The 13,320-nt window shown below is 40.9% G+C and overlaps 1 long non-coding RNA gene across 1 annotated transcript; it reads right to left on the minus strand.

The window, feature by feature from the left end:
* Window positions 1-204: 204 nt before the first annotated feature.
* LOC127479403 (uncharacterized) lies at window positions 205-12,285 on the minus strand. Its single transcript, XR_007907549.1, has 3 exons — window positions 12,205-12,285; window positions 11,459-11,594; window positions 205-1,675 (listed from the first exon to the last, which is right to left on the minus strand). It is a non-coding gene; the product is annotated as an uncharacterized LOC127479403 (long non-coding RNA).
* Window positions 12,286-13,320: the final 1,035 nt, after the last annotated feature.

Genomic DNA, 13,320 nt, shown 5'->3' on the forward strand with positions numbered 1-13,320 from the left:
ACTATTTAGAACCATCTTATTTTTATTGAAATTTTATAAAATCCAGGAAGCTTTCTAGTTGTTTCTACTTTTGCTTATGGTACAGTGCCTGTACCAAAGTTGTTAAATCTCTAGTGAATACTGTTCTATATCTTGTTGGAAAAAATAGAATCAAAATAAAGGAAAACCAAAATGCTCAAATATATTTGGTTGAGCAGAGTGTGTACATTTTGGTGATTGAAATGGTAGGCCAAATATTATAGGGCTATAATGAGGTGAGAACAAATTTTGACACAAATTAAACTTAACCCAAATTAAAATGGCCATGAACAATAGGCAAACCACTAGCAGCAAATACTGCTTTATTCCAAGGCAATAGGTGGCAGATATGGCATGCAGCATGCCATGGGCTAGGATCATTATCTTCTGGATTGTTTGGAAGCAGGTGCACACAATCCGTTGGGGACGAGGGGGTGAATGATTGTGTCTGTCACTGCTGACTTGCATGGTGACTGAATTAGGTAAATAGTCGCCCGGGCTAACCTCTTCAGGTGTCTGGAGGTCAAAGAATGAGAATAATTTAGGTTGGAAAAGACCTCTAAGGTCATAGAGTCCAACCATTAACTCAGCACCACAGTGTTCATCACTAAACCATATCCCTAAGTGACACTCCTATGTGTCTCGACACCTCCGGATCACAATCCATATCTTGCCTGGCTTGAATCACTTCTGGTAGTGCCGGCTGCTCCCACTGATGAGGCCATGCAGGTACACAGTGAGGATGCCCACGTCAGTCAGATAGAGCAACTCTGCAATAATGCACAGCCTCAAGTCCTGGTCCATCACTGCCTGTGGTTTGCTTGTCTTACAGAACTGCAAGTGGGGATTAAACCTTTGTAATGACCTCTGAGGAGCAGCAAAGAGAAACAGTTTCTGGCCCTGAACGTTTCACTTTCACTTTATTTATTTGTTTTGCAGCTGTTTTTGAAAGAAGGGGAAAAATTGTCATGGGGCATTAAAGCTGAAATATCTAAATTTCCCTCTTTTTGGTGTGTAAAAAGAGGCTTTAGCATTTAAATAACTGAGCTATATGGATAATCTACTTTGAACTTTAAATTAGTTAAAAATATAATAAAGGATTATAAAATAATTGTTGTATTAGAATTACAGGGCATGAACATCAGCACAAAGAGACGTTTCCAGACGCTACTCATGCACACCCAGTGAACACATGCATTGGAGAACCCCTTTTCCACACATGCGTTTTCACCACTGTGGCACTTTCCCCAGGCACATTCCCGGGGTAGCACACAGCAGGAGAGGATGCTGTCACACAGAGTTGTTGCTAGTTTTTGAAAATATCTCAAGCACTTGTACTTGAAGGAAGAAAAGACTGACAACCTCACATTCCCGAGCTTTTTTTTTTTTTAATTCTTCCATATTAATTTTTTTTAAGAAACATTCCATTTTGAAGTCCCCTATCCAGATTTTCCTTTTTCTTGCTTTCTCCACTATCTCTCTGTGTCATAATGTAAGAAGCATCTTCAGAGTTTGCTACTAATTAACTGTGGCCTGTTTAATGGCGTCACTGGGCTGTTTCTCCAACAATAGCTTCTGGCACGAGCCGACCTTGTAATTTTCCAGACAAAATGTTTCCTCAGTTTGTGTGGAAAAAGCCAGGAAAACAAAACAGCACCTGCAAAGAACAAATATAACTGCAGTTCACTGTAGCCTTTCAGTACAGAGCCGTGAAAACCTTACTAAACCATCCATAAGCCTCCACTAGGTACTGAGGCCTTTTCACTAACAATTTATCATTGCTATCATAGCTGTCTTTCATCCTTCCTGTTCACCTCCCTGTCCACCTCCCTGCTAACCCATGTCTATGCATTGCAGGGCTGGTAGGCACTCAGAAAGGCTGGGGCTTTTATTTAAGCATTTTCAGCTGCTCATCTGTCACAGAAAGAAGGAACCTTGTAATGGACCACAGGTGTACCTACCACAGTAGGGCTGGGCTTTGAAACACTTGTGCTGAAGAAGTAGTATTGATTTCAGTGGGGTTGTGCCAGGGAATAACAGCTCTGCAAGAAATAGAGGTGTTTTGCTTTTCTCTGGGACCATATGGGTCAAGTTTTATCCTGAACAAGAAAAGGAACGTCTGAGTGCAGACCTGTTTTGTTTCAATTGGGGAGGAGGAGATGATTGTGCCAGGGCATGACCAGGTAGCACTTTTTCCTCCTTGCCCCTTCCCCAAGGAGCCTCACAATTGCACAATATCTCACTAGCTTCAACCAGGCACTGTGGCCAAGGAGGTGGTGGAAGGAGAGTGATCATGTAATGAAGATGTTGCTTCTCCCCTCTGCCCACTCTCTGGGGCAGTGGGGCCCAGGTTGCTGGCACCTCATATGGTTCATATATATAACCTTTCATTTAGTCTCTGGGAGCCATTGATGAGTTGTAACCAGAACACAATACTCGCCTGTAGTCAGGGGCACAACATATATGCCAGCCCTACAAGGGATGCGATGGGACTCTGGTCTATGCAGCATGTGAGGAGACGAAGGCTACTGTAGAGAGATAAAGTAGATGTAGATGAAACGATTAAATGTAGATTAAATGCAGAAAAATTAGTATGCAAATAATCAGGAGAAATCTTTGTTTAAAGGACAAACGAGGGGCAAAGGTGCTGGATTGGGCAGTGGAATGGGGGACATTGATGTCGCCTACATGTATGACTCTCTATGTTTTACCTCAGATGTAATTTTGGATTACAAAGACTATAAATAGAGCATCCAGAGCAGAAAAGTACAGGAAGGAAGAGGAAACCTCGAATAAATTATATCTTCAAAGGATCTGAGTAGAGGGAGTAAAACAAAAGGAAAGTTTAAAAGAAGCTTGTACTGAATATTATAAATTCACATGAGAAAAAAGGTCTTCTCTCAGTGTGGGAAGACACAAGAGTTTCAGTACTTTGTGCTTAAGTAGGGAAAAGGTCAAGACTGCTTTTGCCATGTTGTGATTAAAAAATCATGTTGTTAAAATTGTATTAAATGGAACTCCTGATTTCTTGCAGCCATGGATTTAAGAGCAATTGCTTCTCATTTAGCTTGTCCAAAGGTCTATCTGCCAAGAACCTGGCATTACAGTAAATAAAAAATATTGTTTAACTTATAACAAATACAGCAATCTCATCTCAAATGCCTACAGTTGTGAGTTGTGGACAGACCAGGGACACTAGGCCTAATTTTGTGTGGGGGAGACTGGGAAATGTTTTGGATACCAATATGATTTTTCTTATGGTGACTTGTTGTGACAGTCCAGATTCCCCATGCAGGATGCAAATGGCAAAGCAAAGCAGAGTTTTTGTGCTGTCCCTTGCTGGGGACTGGGGGTGTCCTGCAGAGAGGTTCCCAACCAACCCAAGGATTCCTCTGCAGGTAGGTGCTGTTGGTGGCCCTTTGCACATGGTCTGTAAAAGCTGCTTGCCTGTTGGTTTTGCTGGGGGGCTGTGGAGAAAGGGACCTGAATTTGAATGGAAGGTGCCATAGCATGAAGACAAAATTGTGTTTTCCAGCATCCAGCCCCAGCGCTTCAAAACTCTCCTGTTTCCCTTTCTAGTAAACAGGAAGTAAAGAAGACATGCAATATAAAATCACATGCACAGAAAGGATCATGCAGTTTTTACAGTCAAATTTGAGGATGAATTAGTTTTTGAGATACTGCCTGTTTAAGGATTATATTGTTAATAACCTAAATTTGACACACATTTTCCCCCCCTTTAGCCACTACCTGCAAAGCCTCTCTGAAAATTATCTTTATGAAGCAGTGTCATTAATGGCTTCCTGTGAGGTTTCCTTTGGAAGTGGCAGAAAGGTAAATAAAAATGAATTAATACAACATTTTGGGTTTGTAGGCAAAATATGCAAATATCTTTCTGACAAAGCTTTAGTAGCATTAAAGGCTTTCAGATCCTATCCTCAGAGGCTCTGTTTGTGGAATCAGAAGCCTTTAGGCAACCTTTAACTTAGTTTATGTGTAATACACACACACACGCACGCTCTCTTTCTTTTTCCCTAATGTCCTCTTGGACCAGTTCCCTCTGGTGCAGTTTCCAGCTTCACAGTTCATGAATTTTATTTGCAATCAATAAATAAACCTATTATCAAGTTTTGTATTCTCATCATATATTGTCATTTCTCATAAACCATTTCACTGTATAAGGCAGCTTCACTGAGCACGTGCCACTCACCTTTATGGCTCAGCAGAGGGCTGTCAGGTATATGGATGGGATGTGTATGAAGATCTAATAAGATTTCAGATCTAACGAATGCTTATGAATAAGACTGCAACAATTCATCATTGTTATCATTATTATTAATATTATCTTACTGTGTTGAGTTAGTGGTCAGCATTTTCATGCTCTTTGAGCCCTGGTCTGTGACATGTTCTTACAGTATGCAGCAGAGGATTGCCTTGCAGTTCTCCAGACCCACCCGTATCATCAAAGAAAATGTTATATCTGACATATAACATCACAGCATTTCTCAGCCATTTTAGACAACTAACAAAAAGCTTTCTGCATGCCCCTTACAAGGATGTCAAGTTCCCACTGTAGCAAATTATCAGTGACGAACCCCTCCTAATAGCTCATGCAGATTTCTTTAGGCAGCATTAGTTTAGGCATGGTGTGGTGATCAGGCCCTTGGACAATTACTGATTTGTGCCTTGGATTTTATCTATCAGCCAGACAGAGTATTAAAAGCTGGTGTCATATGCAGTTATCAAAAGATAGTATTACAAGGTCAACTGACAAATAATATTCTACTGATATATGAAGGTCAACTGACAAATAATTTACCTACTTTGCTAACCTCTGACAGTGTGTAATTTTGTACACAAATGAAAAAATTAGTCTATCAGTGACCAAAAAGGGAAGAAGCAAGCAGAGAGGGTCAAGGAAGTTGGAAGCAGGCATTCACAATTAAGTGCACTTCCATAAGCACAGGAGAATCAGCAGTACTTGGGACTTATCCTAGTAACACTACCATCACCACCACGAGATAGTAGAAGTGATACTATTACTACAGTACACCACCATTACTACTAATGCTAAAAAAACTGCTACTGCTAACAGCAGCAGCATCACTACTCAGCAGTACTACTAAATAGTATCACTACACACTTGCAAAGGTCTAGGATATTGTCGTGGTTTAATTTAGTTTGAAACAAATCTCCTCTTGTCTGCACTGAAACATGAATGTTAGTAATGGAAATAAATGCATGTCTAAGTGGCAAAGTCTGTGTCTCATTGCAGCACCATGAAGCCAAAGTGGTGCATATTTTGAGGTGATGCAACCATGCCATTAAAACAATGGAAGAGTTTTTGAACTTTCTATTCTTTTTTTGAGCATGGTACTAAGCCAGTGATGAAGTTAATATTTGTGAGGTTTGGGAAAATTTCTTTCAGGGTGTGATTTCTGGTCCTATGAATTTTAATATTATAAGCAACTTGATTATAATTTAGATGGCCCCAAGAATATTTAGAAATTTTGTGCTGTGCCCAACCCCACCCAAGACAGTATATCCCTGACACTGGCAGCCAGGAATGATGTACAGAAGGGGCAGCATGCAGAATGTGATGGCTGACCGCAAGGCAGGACTGTGGTGGAGTTCTTTGTCCTGTGGTGGGCTGCTGTGACTCTACCACTCAGTGCTTAAGCTGTCTGGATGGTGTAAGTCCCTGCTTATCATGGGGAACCAGATCAGTTTTGAACTGATCATGTTTGAGCCACGATCCGAAGAAGCAGAGAAGGCAAATATCCTGCAGACACTTAATGATGAAGTTAAAGGATATCTCCTATTTCAAATGTCAGTTCCCACTCTCTCCTCTCATGGATGCTTTCTCTGAAGTGCACTGCTGAGTCCTGTAAGTAGAAGTCATCTGCTGCAGGAGAACATGGAGCCAACACAATAATGAAAAGATACTTTTGATCCTCTACAAAATGTCACTATTTGCTCACAAAATTGTGCTGGAAATCATAAGCAAAACCTTATAGTCATGACAAATGATTTTGCTGCTGTTTTTGGTTCTCATTTTTGGTTCACTTTTTATTGTTCCTAATTTGTCTAAGATTTAACTCTACAAATTGCACACGTATAGAGCAGACTTCTTACTAGTGTCAGCAAGGTCAGTGTTTCAACAGGGTATTACCATCAGAAGGTACAGTGACTATCATCTGACCTGTCACCCATGACCAGATTTGTACAGAAAAGTACTGAATAAAATTTCTGCTTGAAGGGTATGTTACATAATTTGCTGTCTGATGGAACTTTCTATGGTGTAGGTTACTCAATAGCTGATTCTTTAAAGGTGTTAGGTTGTTAGGATTGTATGTGTAACTTTATATGATACATTTGATATTAAACCATGTTTCTTTAACTGTGGGACTCAATGTAGCTGTGATATATCTTATGCCAATGGCAAGACTACATGTTTTAGCTGCAGATACTAGCAATGTGAGAACTCTAGCAAATAGGTTTGCCTTTTTTTTTGTTGTTGTTGTTTTTCTGCTTTTCTATTTGCCTAAGAAATACATGATTGTCTTAGTTTCTCTTTACTTTCTCTTCAGAACTCTTTCATCATAAAGCATGTGAGCAATCTTTTCTTCCAACCAGGGAAGACATGCTCCAACTATTTCTTTATACCCTTATAACCCTTAAGTTATGCTTCTCTCTTTTGACCTACTGTTTCTGCAAGTTATTTTTCTGAGCATGTCTGTACTGGCTGTTACATGGTCAAGGCCTTGAATGCATGCCAAACTGTTTGGGGGGCCTCTTTCCTCTGTTTCAGTGGATGTTTGCCAGAATATGTAAGTCTGCAGCAGCACTGACTGTGCTGAACTCTTCCAGAACAACATCTCTCCCACCATATACGGACTACTACATTTCTGATTTGAAGACACAAGGGTACCATATGTGTGTACATTGGATATAAGCAATAAGCCTTCACAGGGTGTAGATTAGAAGGCTCACTTTGGCCTTCTGCCTCATAGCACACCCAAGGTGCACAAAGGTTGGTTTCCCAAGGGATGCCTTTGACTTCCTCTGGATCTCAGTGTGCTTGATGCATATGTTGTCAAAGAAGCTCAAGACAGACTGTTGGGATTGATTGACTCTTTATTCCCAAATTAAAGAGACCTCTATTGTGCTTACAGCATTGAGGGAGATATTTCCAGTCACTGAGGCAGAAAAGCTGGCAAAGCATACTTAATTTATACCTAAACTGCTGCCAGTGTTCACTGCTGAGATCCTCTTTCCTCATCCTGCTTGTGCAGGCTGCCATTTTCACACCTCAGCAAGCAAGCAAGGCAACATGGTGCATGATTCTATGGTGTACCTTGCAGTCCCTGAGCCCACTTCTTGCGGAGGAAGAAGTTGCTTCCCTGGTATCAGTCAGTAGTGACATTTACTCAGAGCAGGCACATGTTTCATGGGAAGCAAGATGCCAAATATCTTAATGGAATATTGGGAAAATTGTTGCAGCTGACATAGCACGTGTCCTCTCCAGCACCTTAGCCAAGGTGGGAGATTCTCTTGGCTTTGTAGAGGAAACAAATGCCAATGCTGTCTTTTGACATACACATTAGGCAATGCAGATACAGCTCTTCTCAGAATTTGTGAGACAACATTCTGTTGAAAATTAGGTTTTGGAATGTCTTTGTGATTTTGACTTAATCATAAATGAGTAAAGGCAGAACCCAGTTCTCATCCTCAGTGATCACATTCACTTCTGTAATTAAAACAGGCTAGGCAAATGCAGATAAAAGGTTTTATTCTATCCAGAGGAGTTCTGGTTGAGACTTTGGGGAGGGATCTGGCCACTAATAAGTTATGGCAAACCATCAGACCTGGTACTGCTAGCTTTAGTGTATCAGCGATTCCTATCTCTCATCTCCACATGAAGCAACTTTAGGTTGCCATTTATGTAGCAGGCCCCCTTGGAATCTGTGTCCTGATTTAATATCAATCTAATATAGATTGGTTAGAGGTAGTCAGCATGGATTACAAAAAGGAGGTCAGGCTTAACAATCTTGATTCATTTCTCTGAGGAAGTGACAATGAAAGTGGACAGTGATAAAGAAGGAGACATAATTTACTTGGACTTGAAAAGGCTCTCAATACAGTGCCACATAGCAGATTAATTTGTAAGGTTAGCAAGTATGGGACGATACTAAAATACTCAATTGGATATAAAATTGGCTTGGTAACAAGGCCCAGGGAGTGGCAGTAATGGTTATAGATCACACTGGGAAAATGTTATGCATCCCAGGGTGTGTGTTTGAAGACATTCTGAAGATAACAAGGATGGGCAAAGCCAAAAACAAACATAGTGGAAAAAAGAGAAAAAATACAGAAAATATGAAGGCTACAGTCTCATGGGAAGCAAATGATCATGCCAACATGTGTGCTGGTTTCAGCTGGGGTAGAGTTAATTTCCTTCACAGTACTGAGTTTTGGATTTGTACTGAACAGGGGGTTGATAATACAGAGATGTCTTTGTTGTTGCTGAGCAGGGCTTACACAGAGCCAAGGCCTTTTCTGCTTTTTGTACTGCCACTCTGGCAAGGAAGTTGGGGGTGCGTGGGAGGCTGGGACATGACACAGCTGGGACAAGTGACCCAAACTGACCAAAAGGATATTCCATACCATCTGACATCCTGCTCAGTATATAAAGTGAGGGGAAGAAAGAGGAAGGGGAAGATGTTTGGATTGACTGTGTTTGTCTTCCCAAGTCACTGTTATGCGTGACAGGGCCCTTCTCTCTTGGAGATAGTTGAACACCTGTATGCCCATTGGAAGCAGTGAATTAATTCCTTGTTTTGCTTTGCTTGTGTGCGTGACTTTTGCTTTCCCTGTCTGTTTCTCAACCTATGAATTTTCCAGCTTTTATCCCTCTGATTCTCTCCCTGATCCTGCTGGCAGAGCAGAGAGCGAGTGGCTGCATGGGTCTTGGTTTTCAGCTGGGGTGAAACCACAATAACATGCAATTGGAAATTTCAGGTAATGTCCAATGAAGAAAATTGCCTAGGAACTGAAGGGGCCTAGCCAGGCTCATGAGCTGCAGGTCTTTCAACAGAGGCAAAAGTATATAGAGCGGCAAGGATACTTCCTTTTAAGCAAGAAAGAGGGCAAAAATTACAGTTTGCTCCAAGTGCCAATGAGCAATAAGTGGGAGGCCTGTTCTTAGGAACCAATCTTACCCTGAAAAGTCAAAGATCCCTGGGTCCTTGCTATGAGGATGAATCGTAGCATTTAGTTTGTATTTTCAGCTCAAAATAAATCTTTAGAGAATCCTAGTTCTTTCTATTTGCTATAATCTAAGGAGACTAGACTTCCAGAACTGAAGTAATTTTTTGTCACTGTCCTGCAAGATGCTATCTTACATGCTGTAATAAAGCAGAGAACTGGCTAGAAGAAAAAAATGTTAAGAGACCTCAGAGATTCACAGTACTGAGCAGAAATGATTTCAGTCAATACTCACCTCCTTAAAACGTGAACATTCCCATCTCTTGGATGATATTCAGAGAGGGTTTGGGAAAGCCGTACTGGTGATTCTGGTGCTGCCATCAGGTAGCACTGCTGGCAGTTCAAGAAAATACAAGCTTTGATAACCAGCAGAGTTTCCTCCTTGGAGTCCTTTGGTTTCATATTAAAGACCCAGGCACCCAGGCCCACTCCCAGAGAGCATGGGTGAGAAGGCAGTTTTTGCAGTCCTACCTGTGCCTTTGACTCACTCCCACCATGTTTTAAAGATAGGAATCTGTGGAAGGATCAGACCACGCAGCTTGGAAAAACTGGGAAAGATTTTTTAATGAAACAAAAAAGAGCTGCTCTCTTGGCCTGTGATTGGTGTGGTACAGGATTAGAAAGGAAGCTTGATGTAACAATTAGCTGCAGACTCATTTATCTGTGGTTCATGCTATAGGATCTGCTTTGTTATTTGATTATGAATATTGGATCAAAATTTTGGTCCTGAAGCCATTAAAGTCATTAGTCAAGTTCTCATTAATTTGAGCTGGACCAAGACTGGACCTTTTGTGGCTATTCAGAGGACATAGACAAACCTGTACATCAATCAAGGGTATAGACTCATTCTGCTGGGGTCATATGGTTAATACATCCTGTTCCTGTCGTTCCCGCTATAAATCTGTGAATGCTTTTAAAGCAAGAGGAAAACCTGATTCCTTTCCTTTTGCCAGAAAACATTATGTTCACTTTTATTACAAACAAGACAAGGAGTCCTTTTTCTCATGAAAACTCGTAACGGGAAAGGTAATCTCAATATTTTCCATGTCTCTAGAGTCAGTGAAAGGTAATTTGAGACGAAGTGCCAGACAATAAAGTCTCCTGTCTGCAAAGCATGCAAGCATTCTCCCACTGAGTTCCCATAAGCCTTTATTGGGTCCTGACGATCATTTTGCCTAAGCATTAAGTCAGTACTTATTGTGCTGTTGGTGTCTACTAAAAATGCCTTATTTTCTGCATTGCATCTAATCTACACAGCTCCTAGAAAATGGGAAAAAATTTATAACTTCCTACACATGTAATCAAACTCATAATTATTGATTTAATTTGCATGGCTTTGGACTTGAGTCACTAAGCTAGGTTTTCCTTCTGGGTATGATATTTCTAGAAATGTGGTTATTTATATGAAATAATTCTGAACTACTCTGTTGTTGTTTTTTTTTTTTTTTTTGCCAAAAGACCCACTTCACAGTGACTATGGGAATAAAAAGCTGTTCTTCCACTCTCCAGAGTGGAGGGCTAGAGCACCTTTCCTATGAAGACAGGCTGAGAGAGTTAGGGTTGTTCAACATGGAGAAGAGAAGGCTTTAGGAACAAATTTTATCAGTCTTTCAGTACAATAAGGGGGCTTTTAAAAAGGAGGGAGAGGGACTTTTTACATGGGCAGATAATGAAGGACAAGGGGCAATGGTTTTAAACTGAAAGAGAGTAGGTTTAGATTAGATGTGAGGAAGAAATTCTTTACTTAGAGGGTGGTGAAGCACTGGAATAGGTTGCTCAAAGAAGTTATGGATGCCCCGTCCCTTCAAGTGTTCAAGGCCAAGTTGGCTGGGCCCCTGAGCAACTTGATCTAGTGTGTGGCACCCCTGCCCATGGCAGGGAGGTTGTAATTAGATGACATTTAAGGTTCCCTCCAACCCAAACTACTCTATCATTCTACGATTTGCTGATAAAAGTGTGGATGTGATTTGATATATTTTATGAAAACATCTTCCAGCACTCACTTATGAAAAGATGAAGGAATAGGTGAAAGAGGGGAAGAAAGGACCTTTATTATGCATACATACATAGGTACCACCCTGCCCAGTTTGAAAGCTCAACTGGCTTTCAGAGGTAGTAGATCTGAGTGTCTGTGTGCATGCATGTGCATGCTTTATAAATGGTTTGATCTTACCTGAGCATCTGTGGCTCTGGTGATATCCCATTTGTTCACATTTCTGTAGGCTCTTCGGTAAACTCACTGGATAGATGACAGTTCATTAATTTAGTTGACAATGCACATCAAGTCTTTCCACCCTCCGCCCCCAGCCCTAAAATGAAAATAAAGAAATTACAATGGTAAGAAGGGAAAATACTATGCAAATAACTCTGAAAGCATTGACACATTTAAACTAATGCAGTTCCTAGAATCATAACAATAAATGTGCTGTCAGGGGCATCAAAGTTACTCCAGTGACGTGACCACCTTGCAAGAGCACCAGTGCAAGCTGTCAGAGTACTTACCTAAGTACTCCTGAAACATTTTTCTTTCACTATAACCTTTCAGAGTCATGAGGCTTTGAAAGAGCCCTTTTCCCCTTGCAACCCTTTAGGTAGCTTTTAAATACCTGCATATATCACCTTGCAAAACAAGCAGTTCAGGAACAAACTTTCTAGAGATAGCAGGTACTGAGATCAGGTTTTTTAGGAAATGTTCTTTGATGAAATGATTTGACAAAGTTTCCCCAACTTCCTGCATGGAAAACAGTTTTTCGTCAAATATTACCAAGATAGCAGCTAAGTCTACCCCCAGGAATCCTTTTCAAAGGGCTCAACCCTTTCAAACAGTTGTTTTTGTTTAATAAAGCTGCTGCAGATAATAATTTACAATATCCATTCTCAGACATTAACTAGCGCAGTAACATCACTGTGAAAACCTACCACAAAATGGCTTTCCATAATTTTCTTTAATGCACAAAGTTCCTCACTCAACTGCAAGTCTTAGAGCAGTCTATTCCTTTTAACCATCAACTTCATGCTCTCATGCAATGTATAAGCAGTATGGTTAAGATTTAAAAAGCCTTTATAACAGCTCAGAAACGCCTCTCTCAAACCCTTTCTTGGAATTAGTGGCTTTAGTTAATATTGGTTAACACTATTTGGAACAGGCATGTTATTCTTCCATTAATCTTTATTCTGGTCATTCTTCCAATCTCCATTTAAATTCAGTTTTCTTCTCGGTTGGCATCCGTACCCTTAGCTACCTCATAAACAAGATGCATTGCCAACTGGAACATGCAAGCAGAGCTGAAAGCAGCATCGCTAACCTCTGCTCCTTTCTACCCACTGGAAGTTGGAGACGTAGCAAACTCAGTGCTTGGAGCCTGGGAAGTAGGAATCCTGAACTGCTTGGAAGTTCAAAGAGCCAGACTTCAGGCTATTAAGGGACTGTACTGGCTCACTGAGCTATAACTGTGCATACATTTCTCTCTCTTTTTTTTTTTTTTTAATTTAATCAGCCCAGCCAGCCAGATTTATATGCTCTTATTTCAGCTGAGTGTATCTTTCACTGAAAAGAGATGTGCTGAAAACTGTGAATAGACAGTTTTACTCAGCATTAATAAGGCAAGCAGAGTCTGACCCAGAATGATTAGCCTAGTAGTGTTACTTTCTAAGTGGAGGTAGAGAGGAGAAAAGATTTAGGCACTCAGAGATGCTTAGGGATTTTGGCTATAGGCAGCACTGTCTTGATTGCCTCAAATTTGCGTCTTAGAGACTGCATACTCAGCAATAACAAAATCTTTGTCACAGGTCAGGGAGGCACTGTAAAGAAAGGCCATGAATGAAGGAGAAATCTAGAGACCATGTAAGCCGTGGGTGAGAAGGCTCCCACTCCCCTCGTCTCCCACCACCCAGGCCCTCCTCCATGCATGCAGCAGCCACCACCAGAGTCGGCACAGAGCGATGGGTACCTGGGGTGGCATCTCCTGTACCATAGCTTCTCCCTGCTTTTCACTGCAGAGACTAAAACCACTTGCCTCAGGCCTTTTTTTTTCA

This window comes from Manacus candei, unplaced genomic scaffold (assembly GCF_025592945.1).
Source record: "Manacus candei isolate 608988 ecotype Guabito, Panama unplaced genomic scaffold, ASM2559294v1 h1tg000067l, whole genome shotgun sequence".
NCBI classification, from domain to species: Eukaryota; Metazoa; Chordata; class Aves; order Passeriformes; family Pipridae; genus Manacus; species Manacus candei.